The 14,928-nt window shown below is 40.4% G+C and overlaps 1 protein-coding gene and 1 non-coding gene across 2 annotated transcripts in view; one reads left to right on the top strand and one right to left on the bottom strand.

Moving 5' to 3' along the window:
- LOC139690624 (uncharacterized) overlaps positions 1 to 14,928 on the bottom strand; it is a 427,078-nt gene that overhangs the window by 161,197 nt on the left and 250,953 nt on the right. The gene's annotated exons all lie outside the window — the stretch shown is intronic.
- Positions 2,963 to 3,038, top strand: TRNAT-GGU (transfer RNA threonine (anticodon GGU)). Its single transcript has one exon. It is a non-coding gene; the product is annotated as a tRNA-Thr (tRNA).

Genomic DNA, 14,928 nt, shown 5'->3' with positions numbered 1-14,928 from the left:
GATTTTCAAAATTTTGCTATATGTAGTTGACTTATTCCAATTTTTGATTCGATATCCTGAGAAATTTTTCAATTCGCCCCTCATCATTCGCCATGCCATATTTATTGTGAAGTGAAGTTTGAATTTAAAAAGCAGGGCGCAGTTGTTGCCGATTACCAATTGCATTAATCCGGATCTTCGCTCAAACCAAAATTACTTATTCAGCAAGAATAATTTTCGTGGAGCGAAACGGGAGGATTGATGAAACCGGGTGGATTAGTGGATTAGGCCTTTCGACCCAAAATCATTCACTGTACGGACGCCCATCGGCAGCCGCAGTTTTCGGCTCCTTTGGCCCAGACCCCGATTTGTCGGATTGGCGGCTTTCTCCGCTGGGTCAGCACTGGACAGAGTGAGGGAGGGAGAGAGAGAGAGATGATGCATCTGAATTGCAAACGCGCTCCAGTCTCCGAGACACGGGGGAGGGGGCCCAGGCTAATTATTTCGGAGTAAGAGACGGCCTCCTCCGCGCTGTCCACTGTCGCCACCGCTGACCCCAAATTGTATTCGTGCCTCCTATCCCTCTCTCTCTCTCCGTCCCCCAAAGCGTCATCCACTCCAATGAGTCCGGCCACCACTCACCCACACGCAAACAAGCAAACACTATCACACAAGCACACACATACCCACACATTCGCACGCCAGCAGGTCCCTTCAACCTCCCGAGTCTCCCCCTAAAATCCTAATCTCCTCTCTTCTTCACCACAGTCCCTTGCTCCCTGCCAACCCTTCCCCTCACGCTCTGATTGGTTCCCAAACCTCTACCTCCTCCCATCCATCCGTCCACGCCACCCACCCCCTCTCACCCCCATCCACCCTCTTCCTCTCCTTATCGGCGTCACACAACACTTGGTGGCTTCATCCTTTCAGTGAGCGAAGGCCTCGAGACGAATTAGATCCCTCAAGCTCGCCACGTCCCGGCACAGGAGAAACAAAGCGTTGGGTTAGCTCAAAGTAGACATTTACATTTGTTCCACACACAAACGCACTTACATCCGGGTCGAGAGCTGGCACTAGGGTTTTTCGGTCGAATTCAATTAAGCAGTATATCGAAACTAATTTCTTTTCGCTCGTGGTGCGTGGGTCAGTCTAACTTCGCGTGGAACTAATTATAAGATGCTTCACCTTCAAATCTGTTGCGGAAACAAATTGTATTTCAACCTCGGGTTCATTATACATAGGTGAAATACGCCAGAAAATTCTTATTTATGAAGGAAAGAATATTTATGCCCTCAATTTTGGTGGAAGTTCTGGGTCCATGAGCGACAGCTAGGCAAAGTGGCTTCCCTTTTACCGTTTATTTTTATTGGCATAAAGGAGGCAAAGTCTCCGAAGCGAAAAAAATTTCGTCTCGGGCTCCGAGGGAAGACCGTGGAGGAAGGAGTGCTGGTGCCGGGTACAACAGGATGAGAGGGGATTGAAAGAGAGGATCGACGGGGCCTGGGGTGACGGAAGCGAGATGTATACTTCGTTGGAAATATCATTAGTGCACCGCAGCCATTACCAAGGACGAAGAAGGGGACGGAAAGGGTACAGATTGCACGCCGCCACCTGAGTGGCGGGGCGGGGCATGAGACTGCGGGACTCTCGCGTCGCGTTATTACATTTCAGCCTCTCTCCCCTGAGGCGCGATGGCGCAGTGATCGTGCCTTCACAAAGCAATCGTGGTGACGGTAAGACACGTAGCGCCGGGGGCTAGAGAGCCCCTAACGATTTTGCCACGCCTGATTTGTCATGGCAAGGATGCGAACTGTTCCAGAAAAACCGTCAGCAGCGCTCTGTCAAAGCTTAACAAAAAACAAACATTTCAGTAGGTTTAATTTTTATCATTTTCCCGTTAAAATCTCTCTTTTTATGTTTTAAAAAGGGAGGCTAGATAACCATGCATAATTTCCAGATATCCAGGATATTTTCTGCAATGCGTAACATCAATCAAGAACATTTCATTTTATAAAGCATATATAATGTTATATAGTATACCTGTATGAGTATTTTATATATATGCATATTATAAATAAATAAATAAATAAATAAATAAATAAATAAATATATATATAAATATATATATATATATATATATATATATATATATATATATATATATATATATATATATATAAATATTTTATAAGGGATATCTTATTTCATTTTTATTTTCTCTATTGATATTTATCCATATCATGTTTGTATGCTTCATACTAAGTAAAATATGCCAGAAATACCAAGCAAGCAACATTTTAGCGCAAAATCAAATTAAAACAACTCACTGGAAAAGCAAAGTTTTTCGTGTTCATTCATTCAGCAAAGACAATATGACTCTGTTTCCAAAATGGAGTGAGACTTTTGCTACAAGGCATTATAAAGCAACTTGATAATAATTCATTTAAGTTTCCACTAAACTCTTTAATTTTGAATCAACTTAAGAATAAGTCATTGTGCGAGATGCATAAGAACAGCACTGCTTTCAGGAAGATGGAGTAATATGCAAAGCATGCGGAGAGCTGGCAGTTTTGGGTGAGCTTAGCAACTTTATTAAAAAATTACATACTAATATTCTCTTGTTTCATAAGTCAAAGCAGAAAATTAAAACAAATGTGAGAGGAACATCATGCTTGGGTCAATTATAGGTAGATAAAAGGTTTTGTTGAACAAATGACTTTTTGATGAGTGTATATTGAGTCACAGCAATTTCGAATAATGCATAGCAAAGTTAAAATTTACTTATTTTTAAAAATATTACTCTTGTCTTTCGTAAACTACCCTTATAATTGTATTTAACACGCTTGTTATATTTTGCAGGGGAGTACTTAAACTTACTTTAGACAGCGTCACTTATCTAGATTACTACACATCACTTAAATTGGAAAAACGGTTGACTGACTATGATATATATATATATATGGATCTCAGGGTAAATTACATATCCTCGATAGCTCAAGTGGTTAAGAGCATCCGCCCGGTAAGTGGAAAGATCCGGTGTTCGAGTCCCGGTTGAGGAAATATTTTTACTCTTGTGATCCGTTCGATTCCGCCAACCCCACCTCTATTGTGTTCGTCCTTTATACGTGTTCCTATCCCTTTTCCTTATATATGTTTCTGTATATATGAGTATTTATTCGCCGTTTGGCGGGATTTCGTGTTTGAATGTGTATTTGGCCAATGTGGCTCATCTCTTTCTTCTGGCTATGCGTGCCACGAAACGCACTGTTCTTTTCCTGTATGATGTTGTATGAATTCTAACCACTGTCCTTTCCTCTTGTGTATTGTCTATTTCTCCTTTGGTGGGTGAAACAGCCCCCTGACGCCATCTCTTGGCTAAAGAATCGGGGCGCTTGGCGACATATAAGACCCACGGATCTCAGGGTAAATTACATATCCTCGATAGCTCAAGTGGTTAAGAGCATCCGCCCGGCAAGTGGAAAGATCCGGTGTTCGAGTCCCGGTTGAGGAAATATTTTTACTCTTGTGATCCGTTCGATTCCGCCTTCCCCACCTCTATAGTGTTCGTCCTTTATACGTGTTCCTATCCCTTTTCCTTATATATGTTTCTGTATATATGAGTATATATATATATATATATATATATATATATATATATATATATATATATATATATATATATATATATACACACACACGAGGGTCATCCGGAAAGTAGTACCCGTTCGTGCCGCATGAAGTGCTGACGACGCGAGTAGCCGCTGGACGAGGTCAGATAGCTTCAGTGGCTTGTCTGCCTTCTCTGAGCCAAGTTGCGTGACGCTAGCATTGCCTGTGTTGTTTCTGTGATTGTTTACAATGTTTAAAAAAATTGAGAACGCCGCCAGTTGTGAAGTGAGATTAAATTCCTCAATGCAAGAAACGTTCGCCCATGTGATATTCATCGCCAATTAAAGGAGGTGTATGGAGACAATGTAATGGACGAGTCGTCTGTTCGGCGGTGGTGTCGCAACTTCAACATGGGGAGGGGGAACACACACGACGATGAGCGTTCGGGGAGACCGTCTGTCATTACAGACCAACTGGTGAGCTCAGTTGACGAATTCGTGAGGAACGATCGGCGCGTCACAATTGATGACATCTGTGAGCATTTTCCCAATGTTTCTCGAACAATTGTTCATGAAATTGTTAAACACCATCTGCATTATGCAAAAATTTGTGCAAGATGGGTCCCTCGCGTATCTCAATGAGCTGGCGGCGAAGGACTATGCAGCAGGAATACAGAAACTTGTCACACGTTATGACAAATGCCTTAATTTGCTTGGAGATTATGTTGAGAAGTAGTTTAAAGTATCCTCTTTCAAATAAAATTTTTTATGTTTGTTAATATTTACTTTTGTGTCTTTATTTCACGAACGGGTACTACTTTCCGGATGACCCTCGTATAACAGGAGAGTTACAATAAAAGAGTACTTTGAAATGGAACAGTTATCTCAGATAAAGTTTAACAAAAGAGGGATTCGACCAAAAATTATCACATTTATTTAGATAAATATATATGCATGGATATTTATAGAAAATGTAAAGGCAGTCAATTATTTCATATCAGATTATTATTACTATGAATCAACAGCAAACAAATCACAAATAGACAAGCCTTATATGGTAGAAACATCACTTAGGCGGGAATAAAACCCAAGGCCTCCGGGTGGCATTCAAGAAGGTTACCTCGCCGCCATCGGGATCATTTTATTCTACTGCGAAGATGGAGATGCCACTTTCAATAGATCAATGTCGTAGGTCTGTATCACTATGGAATCATACGGAGAGAGGAGAAATCGAATACGTACTCCATGGTTTCCAGGTGAAAGTTAAATATTAGGACTACGCAAATGTATTATTAAAATTATTAATTATTAAACTTATTGCTTTGCTTTCCAATCACCGAAGGTGGCAGCAAACTTCAAAAGTCTCCGTTATCTTTCTTCTTCAGATTCGAAATTTCTTTTTTCCACAATATGACTGGTTAAAGAAATTGCACATATCACTAAAAACTCCCTAACGGCGTTCATATATATATATATATATATATATATATATATATATATATATATATATATATATATATATATAAATGAATATATGCACACACACACACATACATGCGTAGAGAGAGAGAGAAAATTATCCCGGCAAGTCGAAAAGATCCGTGGTTCAAGGTTTGGAATCTCTCATAAAATGCTTGTTTCAAGAGCACAATTAAATTTTATGATAATATTTTACGACTGTGCTCATTTTTTGTGATCGACGGTGATTACCCTTTCCCTTTTTGGATTTTGAAACCCATTTTCATCAATATGGATTACCAAGTGTTAACAGGATGGCATAATTACAAATAATTATTAAATGTTTTCATAATTAATGAGGCTGCCAAAAAAAGACGTGCGGTGTTTGTGACTTGATCATTGCATTGGTTTAAATAACCAAAATGTGAAAATACCGTAAGGACCAAATTTGATAGTAATTAGTTGGCTGAATGCTTTAGAAGGAAATGCAAAATAACGAAAGGCGACGAGTTGTTTCGTGTAAAAATGTTTGAACACCACTGGATGAGGCGCATCATTTATGACTGGGCGCTCGATATTAAAAGGGCGCAAAAGGAGAGAGAGAGAGAGGGGATTGGGATAAATAAGGAAACTTGCAGAAAGAGAAAGGAAGTTGTTATTCCGACGAATAAGCCAGGAAATTATAGACAGGGACATTCTTTGGGCTTATCTGACGTCTGGATAAGACTTGAATTGAAGGATTGTTAGATCCTCCCTCCGCCTGAGCCACCCCCCGCACAACCCCTCCGCTTCTTCCCGCGTCGGCTGGGAATATTTGCGCAAAGCAAGCACATCCACCGCTCCCTTCGACCCTTCCCCCGCGCCCCGTCTCCACTTATCTTGCGCTTCCTATCTCTTTCTCCCCCGTCCCCCTACCGACCTTCCGTTCCCACACTTGCTCGCGACGCTCCCAAGGAGTTTCAAGCGTCCGCTCCAACTTGGGCTGAGACTGCGCTTCTTCTTCCCGCGTCCCGACTCTTACCGTTTCCCGTCTCCCCCCATCACCCATTCCTCCCCGTCCCTCCTCTTCGCCCCGCTCACGACCCAGCACCCTTTGGTTCACTGCTATGGTGGAGGAGATCCAGGCAAGGAAGAGAGAAAAACCCACACACACATACACCTTAATCTCATCTCTTTCTCTCACAAAAGGCGGCGCAACCTGAATCTCCCTCCACCCCTCTCCCCCCTCCCTTCACGGCCCCTTTTCCCCATCGACCCAAACCCCTCGGACGCCTAAAACAGTCACGACTCCCAATTCCACGCCTTCCCACCTCCTGCCGACACCCTAGTCCTCCTTCACCCTCGATCCACCTCCGACCGAAACTTTGTCCCCTGGCCCTGCGCCGACACCGACCGGAAGGTCGGGTATTGGAGGAAGGGCAGGCACGTCAGCTCTCGAAAGCACGGGATGGGCCTTTCCCTCTCTCTCTCATGGGGTTAAATCGACAGGGGACATAAAAAGTACTTCACTTTTCATGCGACTCGAACGCCCAGCTCCCACCTCCGGCCCACGGGGAAGTTACGGCCATTGGCAGAGTCTTCCGTCGAGGAGTCCGTGAAAGGTTTTCGGAGGGAGGGAGATCGGATCGGTTGGGAGCGCACCGTTGAGTTTCTCTCTTTCCCTTCCACCCTTTCCCTCAACGCTGCCGAAGCAAAGAGAGTGGTCGTTTCTCTATCCCCTCCTAACCCAACCTTCCCACACCTTCCCAATTCTTCGGGGTTGTTTTTTTCCGAAGCCAAGGCGCCTCTCTGAAGTGACAACCGTGCTACATGTCCTATTACTCCCACTTTCATCCCCTCTCTACTTTCTCGCCACGTTTTCAAGCAAATGGAAAACAAAACAACTCCAATAAGAGTAAACCAATCAGGATAAATCGTTCCAGAAGTTTAAAATTGCCTTTGAGTCGAATAATTACTGTCAAATTGAATGAAATCATCCATAAAATACACGTGCCACGTACACCTCGTGATACGACAGTGGACATAGCTCGGCCAAGTTTCAAACAGTTTTTCTATATCTCCATACACTGTCGGATTATCGATAGCCACTATTCTAAACTACGTTAAACTATTTAAGCTGATGGATTTTGACATAAAAGTACTTCAACACCGCAGAGGCGTTATCTCGACATAATTAAAATATTCATTCAAGTAAGGTTTCTATGTCAACATTACGTCAATGTCTATGCAAGCATTAACATGTAAATAAATAGATTCATCTTGACAGGATACTAATTAAATGGCAGCCAACTGTTTAAGGTAGGTTTTGGATTGACACAAACTTAAAACCTCTGAATTTCTTAGCCTCTCCTAAGACAACCTGTCCTGACACAAAAATATAATCTCCTTCAATTCCGCAAACTCTCCACCTCATGCATATAGTTTTTCTCTCCCTACCTCGACTAGCTAATTTTCTCCCCTCCATCAAAGTTTTCATTTTTTCAATCTCCATTAGAATTCTCTGCATCCACCTTTCCTGCCTCCTTTAGAATTTTCCCAACAATCCTCTCATCTCCCACGTCATTACTAGTATTACTTCCTTGTTTTTCCGATTCGTCTCATTCACCTTTTTCATTCCTCTTCACATGCACATCTCAGGAGATTCCTATATACGCTTATCATTTTCCTTCGATAAATTTCCGAGCCATACAAAACCACTCTGTCAAAATTTGAACGTGTCTTTTCTCAACATCCTTCCTCAACTTCCCTTTAAAATTTCTTTCTTCTTGTGAAGTCTGATTGTGAGACATGCACAGGTCGCGGATAAGTCACCTATCCCCTCAGTATACTCCCATCTTTTGTAACACATCCATTAATTTTATCGAATTTACTCAATCAAATAATATATCTTTTCGAAGTCCACGAAATAAAAAAAATACCTCCTGGTTGTACTCCATTATGTCCCTCTCAATCAATGACCTCATCACTACAACACCATCACGTGAGCCCCTACCCTTCCTGAAACTGAACTGATTATCCCCTAATTAATCATCATTAGCCTACGTCTCGATCCCTTTACCGATGATCCTAATTAGCATCTAAGCTGAGTATGAAATCAGTCTTATATAGTCCTTATACACGGCGGCCATTCTCTTTTTCGGGATGGAAACTAATACTCGTCAGACGAAATCTTCTGGTCAAATTTCTCCCTCACAAATGCCATGAACTTATCCATTTGAACGTCCTTCTACGTTTTACTAATACCTTTAGTAATAATGCGGGTGTGTTATCTTTTCTGAAAGGCTTGGGTTTAAGCTATCCCCATCTATGTCATATTGTATTCTCTTTATATGTCCAAACTTGCTGGTCTAATATCTTTAGCATACGCACTCTCTCCATCTCTTTGAATCTTTCGTGGTTCAATTAATAATTATCCTGACGTATATTTAATAGTTTGCTCGGATTTTTCCTCGTTACTCCCTGACAGTGCTTTCGCTTTCCTGTATAGCGTCTCAATTTCGCGCTTCCTTTGTAATCGTTCCTCGCACTTCATTTTCCACCACGCTCCTTTTGCCATGCATCCCCCCCCCCTCAGTTCATTATTTATTTATATGATCTTCCTTATGCATGGTTCCGTGTTTTCATTGTTCTCCCACCTTTCTAATCATCTCTTCTTTAATCCATGATTTCCTTCTACATATATTACCCCTTACTACGTATAGTTGCGTAGCGGCTTCGTAAATATCTGGACCTGTCTCCAAATCGTCACTCATAAGTTCGTTTTCGACTTCCTTAGGCTCATATCTTTAATCCCGGTCTATTTTCTCATCAGCACTCCCTGTTTTATTCTTTTGACTCTGACGTTTCGCTTCGTTAGTACTATTATGATTTTAATCCGCAATATGCTCCCGGCAAACTATGCTATTGGGGTATGCTGTTCCTAAATCTATGCCCAACTATAGATAGCTTAACTGATTTCTCTCTGGCTGAGTATTCTCTACGTATACCTATTATCAAATGTGGAGTATAAACCAAGTGTAGGTAATGGCTAAACCCTGTACCCTATTAGAACTTTATTGTTTGCTTCCCACGGTCATTTCTTGTTTGTAAAGTGTAGCAACCTATTTCTCTACAGCTTCCCTTAAGGTGATATTACATAAAGAAGACACGTAACCTTGATTTCCATTCTATACTTTTATTAGATTTTAAAATGTAATTTAATTCATATACTACAGTGAACGACTACATAGCTGTCGTATTGCAATAATATTCAAGATAAATTTCTGCAGGAGGACTCAAGGATACACATGCAAAGCTGGGCTATCAAATGCTAGAAGAAATGGAATGGTTAACATAGAGGAAGCAACACATACAGCAGTATTAGGTGTGAGGATATCACAAGACAATAAGACCTTCATAAATAAAGGAAAATATTCTGGCAGAACAAACCATGATTTCAGGAAAATAAAACAATCAAGAGAGATATTGGAGTGCCCTTCTTTATGTAGACGAGTGCTGTTGTCGGAAGAAAGAACCAGAAGAGTAAATAGTCTTAAAATAAATACCAATATGGGAGAGGAGAATGATGTTGATCCAGCCAATGTACGGATATAGGTACTATAACAATTCATTGAGGAGTGAGCAAATATGAAAAGCTATGTACATTACTGAAAGAGTCAACGAAATCCCTTAAATCAGGCTACCCAGCTGGAGACAATAATGGACGGCAAAGTGGATGGGAAGACCCACCCGGGTCATACTGTAAATACAAATATAATGGAAATACAAGAAAGATAAAAAAATGCGGAACCATCAGTTTTAGCCAACGGGAGAGTCGACCAATCCTAGACACGATGACTGTGGATGATGTTGATGAGGGACCGATTACTCGAAATACAATTTAAAATTTGTAATTTCTATACCACAATTGAATTAAATTATTTCAAATCGATTCAGATAAAACATGTTAAGGTAAATTTAAATGTAGAAGACGGAACGTTGTTAATTCCATCATGGTATGGAAAAAATAAAAATAAATTAAAATAAAAAAATAGTAAAAATACAAGTAAATAGTGATGAAATAAAATAGTTAAATTTTTATTAATTTTTACTTTAATACATCATGGTATAAGGTTTTTTTCCCGAATGAAACACTCTTCAGAAAAAGAGATGCGCCAGTATATATTTAGGTTAAATTTGTGGCCTATGTATGCGGACGCTTCTTCCATTCCAACGCGAATTACGGCCGTCGTGCGCATGCTACGGGACAGTGCTTTGCAAGAAATCTTTCCGTGGGGATTTCGATGCTCTTCGCGAGGAGCGCAGAGTTCCTTGCCCCTACAGTCCCATCGTCTCTCTCGATTCCACGGTTTTCGTACCATCACGTAATACTCGTCCCATCAGCTGAAAGGAAAGTCGTAGCCACGAATCATCCGTAGTTTGTGAAAAGGTACGCGACATGGTAAAGCTCGAGGGAAAAAGCTAAACTCCGCGGCTGATTTTTTTTATTTCCGTGAGAAAAACATATCAAGGGAGTTCCAACTCATTCCTGTCTATCACTTCTCCCTTAGCTCTTCCTTCTGCTGCTCTTATCGCTCCGACGAATAGAGCGATCAAAAAATATAAAACAGGAAGAAGCACGTCAGAAGTGGAAAAGACTTCTTCGTTGAAAATAAAATAAATACGCTGCTCTATCCATTTGGGGACTTGAGTCGTAAGCCAGGAAGTCGGTACTACATAGGAACAAGCCCGTGCGTCATGAATTTTTCATTTTTCAATACCAAACACTGTAACGGCCAGGAAACAACTCTCTAGCCTAAAAATCCTTAGGTATATTTTCCCATATCACAGAGAACTAAAAATGAAGCGTAATCTTTGAAAAGATAATTATGAAGAAGCATAAACATTTCTTTCAAAGTTTAAGACATTATAATTATTTGGTGACCTACAATTTAAGGCAGGTTTTGGATGGAGATACAAGATACAGTCCTACATTTCTTAGCCTCGCCTTATAATGCTAAACCTAGCACCTTAAACTGAAATAAACCATTCTTCAATTCCGAATATATTTTATCTTCCACCATTTCGCGCAAAACCCATATTCTTTTCCTTACCTGAACTCACTTGCCGAACTTCCTTTCCTTTTTACAGTCTTCAGCTTTTCATCGACAATCAAAATGCTCTGTATTCATCTTTCCTGCCTTTTTGGATTTATCCCAGCAATGCTCTCATCTCCCCTACCGTGCGTAGTCCTTTGTCAGCCTATCTTTATACCCATTTTACCTTTTCCATTCCTCTTCACACAAACATTTCAAAAGCCTTCAATCTGCGCCAATCATTTGACTGCAGTGACCATGTTTACGAGCCGCAAAAAAATCACCATACTAAAGTGTTCACTCATCATTTCTTAACATTCTTACTCAGCGTCACTATCTTCACCTTCCTTCTTTTTGTGAAAGTTTCTTTACCTAACGCAATTATTTTTCTCATTCACCTACTACTTGTATCATCTTCGTCAAAACTCAAATATTCCCCTTCTATAGTTTTTGCCCCATATTTTAACGTTTGACTTAGGTTACTTCTTCAACAAAAACGAAATGAATTACTGCAACCCTTGACCGAATGGCTAACTAAAGAATGATTTTGCGCCACATTTGCTGATTTTATCAATTCCTCTCCGACTTAGGAGGGGAATTGATAAAATCCACAGCTCCACAGTTCCGCTCATGTAATTTTTACCATTTCCTCCTCATAAATGTGCACGTACGTAGAAAAGCACGGGTCATAAATTGGATATTACCTCCTCGTTCCTCTTCCTAACACTGCCCCTTCCAGCTCTGGATTCCCCACACACACCTGGACATCATTTTCATCACACACCTGTCATATTTTCTTTTTTATATCTTATTGTCCTTATATTTTTACCGTATAAATTCTCTAAGTTGTCTTTTTATCTTTTTCGATTATTTCCTGTTTTAATCAATAATGATCCTAGCGCATATTGAATAGGGTCCACGGATTCCCCACTCTAATTTCCTGATAGTCCTGTCAACATTCTGTACAGCACACCAAATTTCACCCTTCCTTGTAATTATTCCATATCCTGGCACTCCATATTCCACCACGATTCTTTTGCCATATATTTTTCCAACCGCAGTTCATTATTTATCTCCTTCTCCTTCCTTCTTCCTAATTCTACGCTTACATTCTACCATTTTACTTCAATTTTCCGAATTCTCCATTCATTTGGTTTACTTCCATCCCTATTGCCTCTCCCTATAGTTGCGTCGCGGATTTTTATATTCCTTTTTTTATAAGTTCCCATCTTTCTTCTTTGCATCTACCTCCAAATCCTAATTCATAAGTTTATTTTCGGCTTCCTTACGCTCCTTTCTTTTTGATTTGGATAACGATCTCATTAGTACTCCGTTTTATCCTTTTGAATCTGACATTTCGCTTCATTAGTACTAAATTACGATCTGAATCCGCATAAGCTCCCGGTGAGCTGTGAGTATTGATTATGCTACTCCTAAATATGTGCCTAAGCATACGCGAAACATAGTCTAACTGATATCTCTCTGAATCCCCGAGCGTTTTGCATGTACGTCGACGCCTATTTTGGCGTTTAAATGTTTAAACCATGGTTCGTTATTTTGCTGTTTAAAAATTCAAACCATGTGTTCGTTATAATTAAATCCTATCAACTGCGGAACTGTATTGTTTTCTTCCCACATTCATTCTTTGTCCCTAAACCGTAGTGGTTTTCCTCACTGCCATCGCTCCCTTCCCTCACCGCTGCATCCCAATCTCTCATAACTGATAAATTTTGACCCAGGGACACCTTCAATTATATCCTTTAATTGATCGTAAACTCTGCCCATTAATTCCTGTTGGCATGGAACACACCTAATACGAGCCTAAACACCTAATCATAATCGTAATGACCAAGTTCGCTGGTTCAGCTCTTACTCTACTAATAATACTCTATCACTGACCTAAAATAAACGCATCTTTATTACGCTTCTTCCACACTTATTCTTAGAAAATACTGCCACCCATCGCTAAATCTCTTTCACACCACTCTAGTTAATATTATATTTATCGCTTGAGTAATCCCAGCTGTACCTATCCCCTCGAACAGCCCTAACATATCTTTACATCGTCTCAGTCTACCACTTTATATTTTCTAACCTCTCTGGCCTCAACATCGTTCTAGCATTTCAAGTCCTTATTGTAATTTGTTCTGTCCTCTTCTGGGTCTTCTTCTCTGCTACTAGTGTCCTTTCAGCTTTTTAATGACTTCGTGCGATGACGACGGCGTAAGCCTAGCCTCTCCCGATGCCGGACACGACACACGTCCCAATCGGCCAGGTCTTGTAGTTTCCAGGACGTATATTCATATTTGTGTCCACCATGAGTTCTGGGATAAAGTAATTGAAAAGTTTTGCCGTTGTTTTATTCAACGTTTTCAACGCTTTGCCATTACTAGTACGATAAATAACCAAATTTATCAACCTGAAGGTTGGTTTGACAGGTGAGGGTAGATCTCACTTAGTACTAAGCCCACCAGTGTATGAAATTGATAAATCTAGGTACGGGTGACAGTTACTTTTTCTGTGCCACCTGCAGTTTCCCGAAAAGAACTGGTACCCGACAAATCACAAAGCTTGGGTAAGGCTAGGGTGCCCAGAGTATTCGCCGGGAATCGAATCCGCTCATTCCGATCAGTAGTCAAGCCCTCAATCCCCTTCACTAATAAAACACTAATTAAAGACTGAATAACACAAGTGATAAGATAAACAAATTGGTTAAAACAATTATCTTATTTGTTTCAATTTATAATTCTTCATTGCTGAGGAAAAGTTAAGCGTTAAAAATTACACCCAAGAAGATTACAATATTGATAGTGGCCATTATAATTGCATAAATTTTTTATTATTGATTAAAATAAAACAATCATCGGAATAAGAAATAAAATGATTAATTATTCGATTCCCATGATTGGCTAGCGAGATGGTCAACCCATTTTTTCGGACGAAAAACGTTTCGCGGTTTAATTCCCGTCCAACAGTTTTTTTACTTAAGCAGTCAGCACGTAACCTATAAACAAGCACAGAACATAACCAGAATCTAAAATGATGAATATCCATCCTCCCCTGGTCAGTCTTCATTGAATCTTTTAGTATGACCTAAGTGAAATATTTTCGTCATATGATAAGTTTGTGAATCTGAATTACTCGAAATAACAAGACGAGGGAGTGGAATACGAGAATATTTGTTGCCAGCAAGCCCAACACATTGACTTGGTACTATTACTATAGTTACAATGAAATTTATCCAAAATTATGGCCTCTGGTAGCATTGCAACCCATGAACCACTCCAGTTGAATTTAATCTTGTAGGTAATCGGTTTCTGGAGCACCGATTTTTAGGCCTTGACATATTATGTGCTCATGAAATTCAGCCTCCATAACCTTGATAAATTTACTCTCCGGGAGTAAATCCTTAAGCCTATCGGAAGGTTCCGACGTGGGTTTAAATGCTACCATCAATTGTAGCCAAGACATCAAGAGCGTCTGTGTAAGTGGAAGCGATTGGAATTCGGAAGAGCCCCAACCGCCGCAAGGAAGTTGCCACCATTAATCAAGGGAAGTATAACTTCATTCGAGTTGATAAACTGCCCCGAGGAGCGCATGAGCACATTCAATGGCAGAGAAATATTCGCAGTTATTGATTAAATATTAGATCTGAATTTCTATTAAAGGAAAAGTCTATTAACCTCTCCAGGTACAATGCGTAAACATTCTGTTTATCGCACCACTGAAATGATGACATTCGGTGAATACGCTAAAATAATTTCCGAAGCTATAGCTCGTGCGGATTAAGTACAAGAATACAAGGAAGT

The sequence above is a fragment of the Hetaerina americana genome, unplaced genomic scaffold (genome assembly GCF_022747635.1).
Source record: "Hetaerina americana unplaced genomic scaffold, ioHetAmer1.1.p SCAF_3, whole genome shotgun sequence".
Classification (NCBI taxonomy): Eukaryota; Metazoa; Arthropoda; class Insecta; order Odonata; family Calopterygidae; genus Hetaerina; species Hetaerina americana.
Note: the sequence above shows the minus strand (reverse complement) of the source record. Positions and strands in the feature narration are given on the sequence as shown.